The 14,698-nt window shown below is 40.3% G+C and overlaps 1 protein-coding gene across 1 annotated transcript in view; it reads left to right on the top strand.

Annotated features, from left to right (window-relative positions):
* The window catches only part of LOC122939336 (meprin A subunit beta-like), a 186,965-nt gene that overhangs the window by 147,760 nt on the left and 24,507 nt on the right, over window positions 1-14,698 (top strand).

The raw sequence follows: 14,698 nt of genomic DNA, 5'->3' as shown, positions 1-14,698 counted from the left end.
TGGGGCAACAGCTCCCTATTAATGTCTATAGATTTAGAATTAGATGCCATAAGAACTCTTGTAGGTGTCCCAATACCTTTGTCCATATAGTGTATGTGTACTATAAGTTCCTCTATTTGGTTAGTAATCCTCTATTTACTGCATACTGTAAATAGAAGCAGGGCCACACTGACAATTAGGCGAGGTGAGGCGATTGTCTCAGATGGCGCAACCCCAGAGACAAGTGGGGCGGCAGCAGGGCAGAGGAAAATTAGCGCTTCCATTGTGGAAGCACTCATCTCTCTATATTCAGCTGTATTGCCATCCTCAGGACAGCTATACAGTTAAATGCTGCCCCGTTCCTTCTGATAATAAACCAGCGCAGGTGGTGCGATGATGTCATTATCATCATGCTGCCTGAGCTGCGCAGCCTACAGCACAGGTCACAGGCCAGAAGAGGACTGCATCGGATAGCTGAAAGTGCCATGGAGGTAAGTATATGTGTTTATTTTTTATTTGACACCATGCTGTTTGGTCAAAATGGGAAAAGGGGGGAAAGGATTATGGGGGCATCTACTGGGGGCACTAGATAAGGGAATTTTATTCAGGCACAGATTATGGGGGGGCACTATATGCGAGTATTTTATACTGGGACATATTGTGGGGGCACTATGGGGACACTAACTCTACTTGGGGCACATACACAAGGGGGCATTGGCATGTGTTATGGGGGCATTATGGGGACATTGGCTCTACTGAGGCCACTAAGAGGGGGTATTTTTTGTACTGGCACACAGTGGCGTTGGCACCCATTATGGGGACATTGGTTCTACTGAGGCCACAGAGGAGCTATTTTTTGTACTGGCACACATTATGGGGGCATTATTTTGTATTGGCACACATTATTAGCGGGCATTTTTGTACTGGTACACATTATTACTAGTAAGTGCACTCTGGCAGAGAATTATTACTATTGGTGGGACATTGAGGAGCACTATTACTGTGGGGGGCACAAACTCTGCAGAGACTAGACATGGCTGAAAGAAATTATCATGGCGGTCTGGTGTGAAAGGAGAAGATGAGGAAAGAGAACATCTACATCAGAGGAGACATCACTGGATGTAACAGGTATGTGGAGCTGTATTACCCTGTATGTTTTGTAGTGCTGTATGTAATGTAGGAGGGAAGAAGTTAGGTTGAGAATTTGACATAGGGATGGGGGGGCACCGTTTTAATTTTTGCCTCAGGCAGCAGAAAGGCCAGGTGCACCCCTGCATGGAAGGCTCATATAATCAAAATAAAAAGTTGCATTTCTGTGTTTTAGGTGTAGTAAATAGTAATTAAGAGTATGATGTATTTTTGTGTTTAAAATTTCAATTTTTCTAATTGTTGAAATTTAATAGACTAGCAGTTATTTATTAGACAAGTAGAATAAATCTACTAACCTTGAGAATGGGATCAGTTTGTTTCCTTCCCATATTTGGCCAATTGATGTAAGCCCACTCTGGATCAACTCTTTAAAGGAAATGTCAGGAATCATAAGCTCAATCGTGCACAATGATGTGACGGACCCCCAGTACTCAAGAAGAGTATGTCCGCCTTTGTATTCTTCCTTACTTAGGAGATATTGCAAACCACTGATCTGTAGCTCCCAGTTTTCCCAGTCACTGGTCAAGACTCAGCGTAGGTGAAACAAAAATCTCCTTTATTGAGCAACTGCACAAACTTATATACAGATAGTGATCAAATGAAACTGTAATCCCGTCACATCCCCCTTCCCCTCCCCAGACATTCTGTCTGCACCACACCACAGGGGTCCACCTGCTAAAATAGCTTCAGACAGTCCTAGCAGGAGACTGGCCAAAATGTCATTGTCCTAAGCTCGTTCAGAGTACAATGGGAGATACCGAAGGGGGGGGGGGGGGGGGTGCTGACAGTCTTTTGATAACAAGATATACAGTATAACATAATTACACGTATCCAACACCAATGCACATTTAGCTCAAACTGATGACCATGTCATCACAAATGATATCTCTGATATTTTGCAACTTGCTCGTTTTTTTTTTTTAGGGAAAATAATTTTTGTTCATGAGTGAAAACTAGCCTTGACAGGAAGGAGCCTTGCCTGACGAGCATCAATTGAAATATTTAGAACCCTAAGGAAGTGTTTAAGATTCCCAATTCCCAAAGCGTCAGTTTCAATAGACACCCAGTGAGGAGAGTAATCTGATATAAACCAGCAGCGCATCTAATATAGACGTGTAGCATGGTAATAAAGTAATAAATTAGGAAAACTAAAACCTCCTTGAGCTGTAGCTGTAGACAATGTAGAAGCTGCTACTCAATGCCTAGAATACTCCCATACAAACCGCAAGAGAAGGAATTGCAATTTGTGTATGTAATGCTTTAATAAGGGAATGAGCACATTTCTAAACAGATATAATATTTTAGGTAACACCATCTGTGAGGAATATGGATCATTATTTAATGGCAGCCATGATCTTCATCTCATTCACCTGTCAGTGTACATACAAAATACGTTCTCACTCCAACCATCTGCTTGTCAGATAGCAGAGGTAGTGAACTCCACAGGGGCTCTGGCTTCAAGGAAGCCACCAGTGGGAATAATCACACCTAACCCAGACCGCACAGAGGCCAAGTCAATCCTGCAGGAAAACTCCCAGCAGGGGGTCTCAGCCCTTGCCCAGATCTATCATTTCCCCCTAGACATCATGAAACCGGCAGTTCATAAGGAATTATGAATCGCCCGTCCATACCAGGCATGAGACAAATATATATTTGCGATCCTGAGACCAAGATTGTCAGGCTCCCACTCTTAGCTTGGTAATAGGATGCCCGGGAGGGGAGATATACAGACGTGGACAAAATTGTTGGTACCCTTTGGTCAATGAAAGAAAAAGTCACAATGGTCACAGAAATAACTTTAATCTGACAAAAGTAATAATAAATTAAAATTCTATAAATGTTAACCAATGAAAGTCAGACATTGTTTTTCAACCATGCTTCAACAGAATTATGTAAAAAAATAAACTCATGAAACAGGCATGGACAAAAATGATGGTACCCCTAACTTAATATTTTGTTGCGCAACCTTTTGAGGCAATCACTGCAATCAAACGCTTCCTGTAACTGTCAATGAGACATCTGCACCTCTCAGCAGGTATTTTGGCCCACTCCTCATGAGCAAACTGCTCCAGTTGTGTCCGGTTTGAAGGGTGCCTTTTCCAGACTGCATGTTTCAGCTCCTTCCAAAGATGCTCAATAGGATTGAGGTCAGGGCTCATAGAAGGCCACTTTAGAATAGTCCAATTTTTTCCTCTTAGCCATTCTTGGGTGTTTTTAGCGGTGTGTTTTGGGTCATTGTCCTGTTGCAAGACCCATGACCTGCGACTGAGACCAAGCTTTCTGACACTGGCTAGTACATTTCTCTCTAGAATTCCTTGATAGTCTTGAGATTTCATTGTACCCTGCACAGATTCAAGACACCCTGTGCCAGACGCAGCAAAGCAGCCCCAGAACATAACAGAGCCTCCTCCATGTTTCACAGTAGGGACAGTGTTCTTTTCTTGATATGCTTCATTTTTTCGTCTGTGAACATACAGCTGATGTGCCTTGGCAAAAACTTCGATTTTTGTCTCATCTGTCCACAGGACATTCTCCCAGAAGCTTTGTGGCTTGTCAACATGTAGTTTGGCATATTCCAGTCTTGCTTTTTTATGATTCGTTTTCAACAATGGTGTCCTCCTTGGTCGTCTCCCATGTAGTCCACTTTGGCTCAAACAACGATGGATGGTGCGATCTGACACTGATGTTCCTTGAGCATGAAGTTCACCTTGAATCTCTTTAGAAGTCTTTCTAGGCTCTTTTGTTACCATTCGGATTATCCGTCTCTTAGATTTGTCATCAATTTTCCTCCTGCGGCCACGTCCAGGGAGGTTGGCTACAGTCCCATGGATCTTAAACTTATGAATAATATGTGCAACTGTACTCACAGGAACATCTAGTTGCTTGGAGATGGTCTTATAGCCTTTACCTTTAACATGCTTGTCTATAATTTTCTTTCTGATCTCTTGAGACAGCTCTTTCCTTTGCTTCCTCTGGTCCATGTCGAGTGTGGTACACACCATATCACCAAACAACACAGTGATTACCTGGAGCCATATATATAGGCCCAATGGCTGATTACAAGGTTGTAGACACCTGTGATGCTAATTAGTGGACACACCTTGAATTAACATGTCCCTTTGGTCACATTATGTTCTGTGTTTTCTAGGGGTACCATCATTTTTGTCCATGCCTGTTTCATGAGTTTATTTTTTTACATAATTCTGTTGAAGCATGGTTGAAAAACAATGTCTGACTTTCATTGGTTAACATTTATAGAATTTTAATTTATTATTACTTTTGTCAGATTAAAGTTATTTCTGTGACCATTGTGACTTTTTCTTTCATTGACCAAAGGGTACCAACAATTTTGTCCACGTCTGTACATATCTTCCCGCAGAAACTAAATAACTGTACCATGCTTGGACTCTACTTGTAGCCGGAACCCAGGCGGGTCTGTTGGTCCCAGAAGAATCTTCCTGTGACCTTCTGGTCTGGAGCTATGAACCCTAAAGTGTTTTGTGGGTCATTGAGCTGCCAGGATCAGCAGGGGGGGGGGGGGGGTGACCCTTCCCAGAGGAGTGAAGAGGAGGGGCCGGCTACAGTTTTAAAGGCTTGTGCCAGCAAACGGGCATGTCTTTCTCTGAAAGGGGGTCACATCATGCCATGTGTTTGGAGAGACCTGGAAACTGCTGACATCACTGCCCCCACGTGACCGCACCCAAAGGAACATTCATCTACCTGGTAACTGACTTGTACTCTGTGTAATCCTGTTTGTACCATGCTACCTGTATTCGTAACCTCAGACCACTATATATTCTTTGTGTATAGTGTATTATCTAGTATGCCCTTAAGGCGATTAAATATATCATTTAATCTTGTTCTGTCTTGTATCTCGATCACGAATCCACACGTCCGTGTTTCGGGCCTAGTTATAAGCTACTGCTGGTTGGCTTCTCACTCTATATAATCCTGTTAGCGGATCGGGCTTATATCAAACGTGAAGCTGGTGGCAAATTTACTGGGCTGAGGAAGCGCTGTTTCACTGGGGCAGTGACCAGGCTCCCTCAGCTTGTTGCCTCTCTGTGCCCGTGGGGACAGGAGGAGTCGGTGTAAACTGTACCAAGCTGACCTTACATGCTCCTCCGGGAGGGCGTAACGTCACGTCTTGGTAACCAGTGACCATACCGCGTCTCGTGAGCTCGACGTAGTTGATGCCCCGGCGTCAGTCGTGGCACGAGGGGTAGTATCCCTTACACCATCATCTTAATTGTCCGTTGAATATAACTTAAGATCATTTGACACTGTGTTAAGAAGTGGCATGTAGTTTCTATTAAATAAGTCCTTACTAGGAAAGCTGCAAGATTCTTGGTGTCTGCATCAAAAGCCGAACGGAGACCAAACGCAGCCAAACTAATGCATTTTGAACGGATTCTTATCCATTCAGAATGCATTGGGGCTTAACTGATCTGTTTTGGGCCGCTTGTGAGAGCCCTGAAACTGATCTCACAAGCAGACCCAGAAACGCCAGTGTGAAAGTAGCCTATGGGATGCACTCTGTTGCCCATTTAAATGGGTATTGGGAAGAAATGCGGGAAGTTGCTAATACAGATAGTCCCATATTCAAAATGAAAGATTTAGTGGCATTTAATTTATAATAGGAAATTGCACTAAATTCCTGAAGTTTCAACTTTGTGGCTGGTAAGGATGCTTGTGGGCAAGTCAGAGCTATAATCACATCATCTGCGAACAAACCTATCTTGTGTGATATGCCTCCCATAACCACCCCTCTAATATCTGCTGAAGCTCTTATAGCTGCAGCCATAGGTTCCATTATAAGAGTGAAGATCGGGGCGATAATGGACACCCTTGGCGCGTCCCATTTGTTATAGAAAAAGACCTAGACAAAAACCCTGAGGCCAGTACTTTTGCTGATGGAGTAGTATACAAAGCCATGATAGCGGTCTTAGCCAAACCAGTTATCCCAAATTTTCTCCAAAACCTTATCTAAGTATTCCGAATGGATCCTGTCAAACGCCTTCTCCGCGTCTAAAGATAGGAGCAGAGAAGGCGTCCGACATGCCTCCACTCCCTCCACCGAATCCAAAAACCGTCTGTTGCCATCTACCGATTGTCTCCATTTCAGAAAACCTACTTGTTCCTTGTAAACTATATCCAGGAGAACCTCCGCCAGTCACAAAGCCAAAATTTTAGCATACAGTTTTAAATCAATATAAAATAATATACTGGGCACTCACACTATAGGTAGAACCATAAAATAGAATAGAAACTATATTATTTGATCGATTTATTAATAGCTTGACGTTGATAATGATAAAATACAATAAACTGGGCTATCTTAAAGTCAATAGAATACATTGGTATAAAATACAATAGACATTAAACTGCAAGTACCTAAAGGTGAATAGAATATTGGTAAATAGACAATAATATAGAATAAATAGACAATAGTAAGGAATTAATAACATGCGGCTACAATAACATCTAATGGTATATCCTAAAAAACAGTCTGGTTCCAAACCAAGGAAATAATGAGTGAAATGCTGGGGCAAAGTCTCCGAAAAGTCCAAAGTCCAATGAGACAAATAAAAAGCAATGTTATGTTGCAGTGAGTGTTTAAAGCGGCGTCCTGCTTCTACTCACTGTTCGGTGATTGCTGGTGTAGATTTCACTGCTGTGGTTCCGGTTCTCTGTGTCACCAAATGCTCATTCCTAGGTTGTCTCTGCCGCCGGTTTAAATGGCTCTGGGCATCGCTCCGTATGATTGAAGAGCCGATGTCCTCCAAGCCTATATTTGCCTGCTTCCACGCTGGATTGAATTTGCGATCACAAAATAAAGATGTGCTCGTTCTCTGGTTTTGAGAGGTTCGAGCTTCTGATGAATCAGCGTGCCAGGTCCTCTTAGAAGATATTCCGGTTTTTTAGCGTCAACCTGGAGAAATTTCAACACTAGGTGCAACAAGAGTTCGTATAGAGATGAACTGGGGGTCTTGGATCAAACGCGTTTCGGGGCTTCACGTTGCCCCTTCCTCAGTGATGAACAATCCCCCTTACAAAAGACCTTTTTATGTAAAAAGTTATGCTGATTCCAATTGTCCAATTTGAGGTTACTCCTCCTATTTTTCACATTCTGATACCAATCAGTGTAATGCGGATTTGAAAGTCTTTGTTACTCTATCGAGATATATCTCTTTTTTCTTAGTCACATTTCTCACTTTACATTCCGATTCTATATATATGCCGCTATTTTATTTGTACAGCAGGGTGTGTTAGTACATAGACAAGGGACATATCTAGACATAGACATCCAGGAAATAATACTCACTATCTCTATAAATATATACGTATAGCATCCATATAAATAAATAAATAAATAAATCAATGCGTCCTCTGTTTCTATATAACCTAGGCAATTTTAGTGTATCTATATTTCGCCCAGTATTGGATAAATATCTCTAGCTTGGGTTATCAACCATATGACTAGTAACCCTTTCTTCCTAATGGTGTTGTGAGGTATAAAACCATACTGGAAGATAGAAAAAGTTAGGAAAGTCACGAGAACAAACAGAAAAAATATAGAAAAAATAATTTTCCATTAATAGCCTTATTATCCATATTATTGATTTCCATTATATTATGCTGAAACAAGAAAATCAGAAAAAATATAAAAAATATATGAATATAAATAGCGAACATAACAGTCTAAAAATCTTTTAATATTTTAGATAAAAATTCCATAAAATTATTTTATAAAATTTTTTAAGATCCTTCTTTCATCCTTTTAGCTATTTATAATTGATTATTTTTGACAATTTCAATAATTTTGATAATTTTTGATTTTTGATAATTCACTTATATTACTTCTTGCCAACAGTGGTGATGGGGGACTCATTAGTCTTTGGCTTTGACGGTGTGGTATGAAGGTTGAATTTTTATCTAAAATATTAAAAGATTTTTTGACTGTTATGTTCGCTATTTATATTCATATATTTTTTATATTTTTCTTGTTTCAGCATAATATAATAGAAATCAATAATATGGATAATAAGGATACAACCAGAGAAAGAAATACCATACAATGGCCGCACATCAAAATAATTAGTAATTTATTGAAGTATCAAAGTTAAAAACAACAACATATACACATGGAGCAGACCCCAAGGATGGTGCAATAAAAAGTATGACAACAGTTTTATCAATGTGCAATAATATCCAGCAGGTAGGTCAATACACAAATAATTATGCCATAAAATCCCTACAAAGATTGTATCCCTCAAGCCTACAGCGAGGACATAAACACGATGGTAACACACATAGCATACAAAACCTATCCAGGGGGCATGCACTCAAGCCTGACGCGTATCGCTGGTTCCTAGACCAGCTTCCTCAGAGGTCCATGTTCGTTGTGAACCAAGGGGTTCATCTTATATAATCAATATCTTTAATAATTTAAATTACATAAATATAAATCAGATGTGGTCATACCTGTTAAAAAGATAACGCAATGGGTGAAGGAGCCGACAAGTATCACCTGAGTTTGTCCCGGTGCATGGTCCATGCGCACCCGCAAATGCCAGCAAAGCCGGCGTGTTGACGACGCAGGTGCGCATGCGCAAGATGGCCCCCGGAGCGGACACCAGCGCCACGATGCGCTCCAACTGGCGGAAGCGCAGTGAGGCGTCTGATGTCACGTCCGGCGGCCACATCGCGACTACATCCCGATGAAGCACAGAATGCAAATGAGAACAGACACAGCGACATGTATGGACATTGAAGACATATGTACAATATTCATGATCTACCCTGTTAAAATCAATTCAAGAGAAAAATATGCAAAAAACTTTATGTAATTTATGAAAATTATCATATAAACAGAATGCATTTATATATCCGCCTCCAATTGCATGGACATTGAGTATCATAATAAATATATATTCTAAGGTGCACTAATCATAGTCGCAAATTTGCCAATATTATATGACCACCAATATCCACTTATTATTCAAATACAATGTGTTACATAAAAATCTAATTCATAAACTCTCATCACGTGCATGGTTGAGGTAAGGGATCATATTTCATATCCATAAGGTCCATTATTTTTTACAGAGGTACTTAACCCATGCATGATCTAAAAAGGTGTATAATCACATACATCATTTAAGTAAAGAATTTTTCTAGAAATTTTTTTTTTCTTATCCATAATATCCATATGTCTCTCTACAAATGAGTAAATACAATAAGACATGATTCAAAAAATAAACAATATAGAAAATGGTATTCGTATTGCAAAGAAACTATCCCATATTGGGACAGTGATCACATATGCATTCCGCAAGTCAAGGGGAAAGGACCATGCACCGGGACAAATGGCCAAGAGATCGCATGCGCAACTATGAGGAAGAGAACAGGTCTAGGCTATTTATAAATAGATACATAAACAATATAATGTAACCCTTGTTTGATAATTGTGGGTCCAAATATTCATATGTCCAGACCCGACCAAATTTTCAAGAAAAATATTCAATAAGAAGGCACAGTATATAGATAGGAATGTGTAATCCGAATAAAGCTCAGGTTCAGCATCCGAAGGGGGAAAGAAGGGAGCAGAAATGTACAAAATTATTTGTGAATTACGTTTACAGTAGTATATGACCCGGGATCCCTGGAGTCACACGATAAAAATCATGCCTGAAACCCAAGGTCCGGGACCGGTGATCACGCTTTGGTGCCATTTTGATGAGTTATTCATCTGTGTATAGTCGATAAGACAGAAAAAGATCCATAGGGAAAAGATTCGTAAGGCCGTGAATCCTCTGTGAATTTCAGTCCTGTGGTCCTGAAAAGGATGTGAAGAGTTTATCAACCAACTTAATGACAACCAATACAACATAACCTTGACATCCAACATCTCGGACTTGAAGGTTGACTTTCTGGACCTCCAAATTAAGATAAATGATGGCAGGTTGGTGACTTCCCTTTTTCGAAAACACACAGCAACCAATAATATACTGCATTTTTCAAGCTTCCATCCTGAACATCTAAAGACTGGTATACCAGGGGGCCAGTTTCTGCGCCTACGGCGCAATTGTACGGAAATGTGTGACTTTAAGGTGGCCTCAGAGGACTTATCAACGAGATTACACGAGAGGGGTTACCCAAAAAAAGTCATATCAAGGGCATTTGAGAATGCGAGGGGATCCATACGCGAAGACCTATTTATACCTAGGCCCAAACCAAGGGATAGTAAGGTACGACTAATTACCAAGTATAACAACCAATGGTCGGACCTCTACAAAATCTTGGATACCCACTGGTTTTTATTACAATCTGAAGGTAAACTGGCAGCATATGTGGATGACAAACCCAAGATGATAGCACGAAGGGCTACGAACCTAAAAGACACACTAGTATCCAGTCACTTCCAACGCCCGGTTTCATCAACAGGCAGGGGTATTACCCTCAAAGGTACATATTCCTGTGGGAACTGTAACACATGTCAATTTATGTTGAATTCCAATACCTTCTCACATGGGAATAACTCCAAATTGTACTTAAAACAATATATCAACTGCCGTTCTAGGAACGTAGTATATGCTCTTTTGTGCCCCTGTGAGAAGATTTATGTAGGCCAGACTATGCAAGAATTGAGGAAGAGAGTTCAACAACATACATCTAATATTCGACTGGCAGCAAGAGATAGGAGCAAGGGTGAAAAACCACTCACATCAGTGGCAACTCATTTCTTGGACCACCACAATGGTAGGTACGATGACCTACGGGTGGTGGGGTTGGACTTGATTAGGGGCAGCATCAGGGGCACACATATCTCTAGGTGTTTGCTCCGGTCCGAAGCAAGGTGGATATATAATCTTGGTTCACAATCGCCGGGGGGACTAAATGAGGAACTCACCTTCACTGGTTTCTATATGTAGACCCATCTCGCAATTTCATGGGCCTACATATCACTGTGTTTGTTTTTCCTCCTTCTTTCACGTTTCATATTTTATTTATTTTTTCACATTTCAGGACCACAGGACTGAAATTCACAGAGGATTCACGGCCTTACGAATCTTTTCCCTATGGATCTTTTTCTGTCTTATCGACTATACACAGATGAATAACTCATCAAAATGGCACCAAAGCGTGATCACCGGTCCCGGACCTTGGGTTTCAGGCATGATTTTTATCGTGTGACTCCAGGGATCCCGGGTCATATACTACTGTAAACGTAATTCACAAATAATTTTGTACATTTCTGCTCCCTTCTTTCCCCCTTCGGATGCTGAACCTGAGCTTTATTCGGATTACACATTCCTATCTATATACTGTGCCTTCTTATTGAATATTTTTCTTGAAAATTTGGTCGGGTCTGGACATATGAATATTTGGACCCACAATTATCAAACAAGGGTTACATTATATTGTTTATGTATCTATTTATAAATAGCCTAGACCTGTTCTCTTCCTCATAGTTGCGCATGCGATCTCTTGGCCATTTGTCCCGGTGCATGGTCCTTTCCCCTTGACTTGCGGAATGCATATGTGATCACTGTCCCAATATGGGATAGTTTCTTTGCAATACGAATACCATTTTCTATATTGTTTATTTTTTGAATCATGTCTTATTGTATTTACTCATTTGTAGAGAGACATATGGATATTATGGATAAGAAAAAAAAAATTTCTAGAAAAATTCTTTACTTAAATGATGTATGTGATTATACACCTTTTTAGATCATGCATGGGTTAAGTACCTCTGTAAAAAATAATGGACCTTATGGATATGAAATATGATCCCTTACCTCAACCATGCACGTGATGAGAGTTTATGAATTAGATTTTTATGTAACACATTGTATTTGAATAATAAGTGGATATTGGTGGTCATATAATATTGGCAAATTTGCGACTATGATTAGTGCACCTTAGAATATATATTTATTATGATACTCAATGTCCATGCAATTGGAGGCGGATATATAAATGCATTCTGTTTATATGATAATTTTCATAAATTACATAAAGTTTTTTGCATATTTTCCTCATGAATTGATTTTAACAGGGTAGATCATGAATATTGTACATATGTCTTCAATGTCCATACATGTCGCTGTGTCTGTTCTCATTTGCATTCTGTGCTTCATCGGGATGTAGTCGCGATGTGGCCGCCGGACGTGACGTCAGACGCCTCACTGCGCTTCCGCCAGTTGGAGCGCATCGTGGCGCTGGTGTCCGCTCCGGGGGCCATCTTGCGCATGCGCACCTGCGTCGTCAACACGCCGGCTTTGCTGGCATTTGCGGGTGCGCATGGACCATGCACCGGGACAAACTCAGGTGATACTTGTTGGCTCCTTCACCCATTGCGTTATCTTTTTAACAGGTATGACCACATCTGATTTATATTTATGTAATTTAAATTATTAAAGATATTGATTATATAAGATGAACCCCTTGGTTCACAACGAACATGGACCTCTGAGGAAGCTGGTCTAGGAACCAGCGATACGCGTCAGGCTTGAGTGCATGCCCCCTGGATAGGTTTTGTATGCTATGTGTGTTACCATCGTGTTATGTCCTCGCTGTAGGCTTGAGGGATACAATCTTTGTAGGGATTTTATGGCATAATTATTTGTGTATTGACCTACCTGCTGGATATTATTGCACATTGATAAAACTTTTGTCATACTTTTTATTGCACCATCCTTGGGGTCTGCTCCATGTGTATATGTTGTTGTTTTTAACTTTGATACTTCAATAAATTACTAATTATTTTGATGTGCGGCCATTGTATGGTATTTCTTTCTCTGGTTGTATTCATGTTATATATATATACCAGGCCAGCACTCTGCTTAAATGATTTTTGGTGTGCCCCCCTTGTCTTAGTACTATGGATAATAAGGATATTAATGGAAAATTATTTTTTCTATATTTTTTCTGTTTGTTCTCGTGACTTTCCTAACTTTTTCTATCTTCCAGTATGGTTTTATACCTCACAACACCATTAGGAAGAAAGGGTTACTAGTCATATGGTTGATAACCCAAGCTAGAGATATTTATCCAATACTGGGCGAAATATACATACACTAAAATTGCCTAGGTTATATAGAAACAGAGGACGCATTGATTTATTTATTTATTTATTTATATGGATGCTATACGTATATATTTATAGAGATAGTGAGTATTATTTCCTGGATGTCTATGTCTAGATATGTCCCTTGTCTATGTACTAACACACCCTGCTGTACAAATAAAATAGCGGCATATATATAGAATCGGAATGTAAAGTGAGAAATGTGACTAAGAAAAAAGAGATATATCTCGATAGAGTAACAAAGACTTTCAAATCCGCATTACACTGATTGGTATCAGAATGTGAAAAATAGGAGGAGTAACCTCAAATTGGACAATTGGAATCAGCATAACTTTTTACATAAAAAGGTCTTTTGTAAGGGGGATTGTTCATCACTGAGGAAGGGGCAACGTGAAGCCCCAAAACGCGTTTGATCCAAGACCCCCAGTTCATCTCTATACGAACTCTTGTTGCACCTAGTGTTGAAATTTCTCCAGGTTGACGCTAAAAAACCGGAATATCTTCTAAGAAGACCTGGCACGCTGATTCATCAGAAGGTCGAACCTCTCAAAACCAGAGAACGAGCACATCTTTATTTTGTGATCGCAAATTCAATCCAGCGTGGAAGCAGGCAAATATAGGCTTGGAGGACATCGGCTCTTCAATCATACGGAGCGATGCCCAGAGCCATTTAAACCGGCGGCAGAGACAACCTAGGAATGAGCATTTGGTGACACAGAGAACCGGAACCACAGCAGTGAAACCTACACCAGCAATCACCGAACAGTGAGTAGAAGCAGGACGCCGCTTTAAACACTCACTGCAACATAACATTGCTTTTTATTTGTCTCATTGGACTTTGGACTTTTCGGAGACTTTGCCCCAGCATTTCACTCATTATTTCCTTGGTTTGGAACCAGACTGTTTTTTAGGATATACCATTAGATGTTATTGTAGCCGCATGTTATTAATTCCTTACTATTGTCTATTTATTCTATATTATTGTCTATTTACCATATTGTTTTACTTGTAAAGGAGGGGCGAATCCTTTTTTACTGTGAGCACCTCCCTCTGTGGCCTCACTCACTCCTGTGCGTCTCATAACAGCAACTTAGTTTTAAATCAATATTGAGCAATGAGATCAGATGAAAATTCTCTGGTTTATCAGCAGATTTTCTGGGTTTTGGAAGAAAAATAATGGTTGCCTCCAACATTTCTGCTGTAAAAACTCCACTGGCTCTCACTTGGTTTCCTGAGGGAGGGTGTTAGGATCTCATTAAATTGTTTGTAGTAGTCATTTGAAAGCCCATCAGGCCCTGGGGTTTTATTGGATTTTAGTGACTGAATAGTGTTACTAATCTCTTCATCTGTAAATTCTGACCTTCACTTGTCTAGCTGGTCTGGTTGCAGCTGGGGCAGAGTCACTAATCCTAAGAAGTGGTCAATGTCATCTCACGTGGGATGGAAGATGCCAGTGTCCGTACTTAAATTATA

Source organism: Bufo gargarizans, chromosome 5 (genome assembly GCF_014858855.1).
Source record: "Bufo gargarizans isolate SCDJY-AF-19 chromosome 5, ASM1485885v1, whole genome shotgun sequence".
NCBI lineage: Eukaryota > Metazoa > Chordata > Amphibia > Anura > Bufonidae > Bufo > Bufo gargarizans.
Note: the sequence above shows the minus strand (reverse complement) of the source record. Positions and strands in the feature narration are given on the sequence as shown.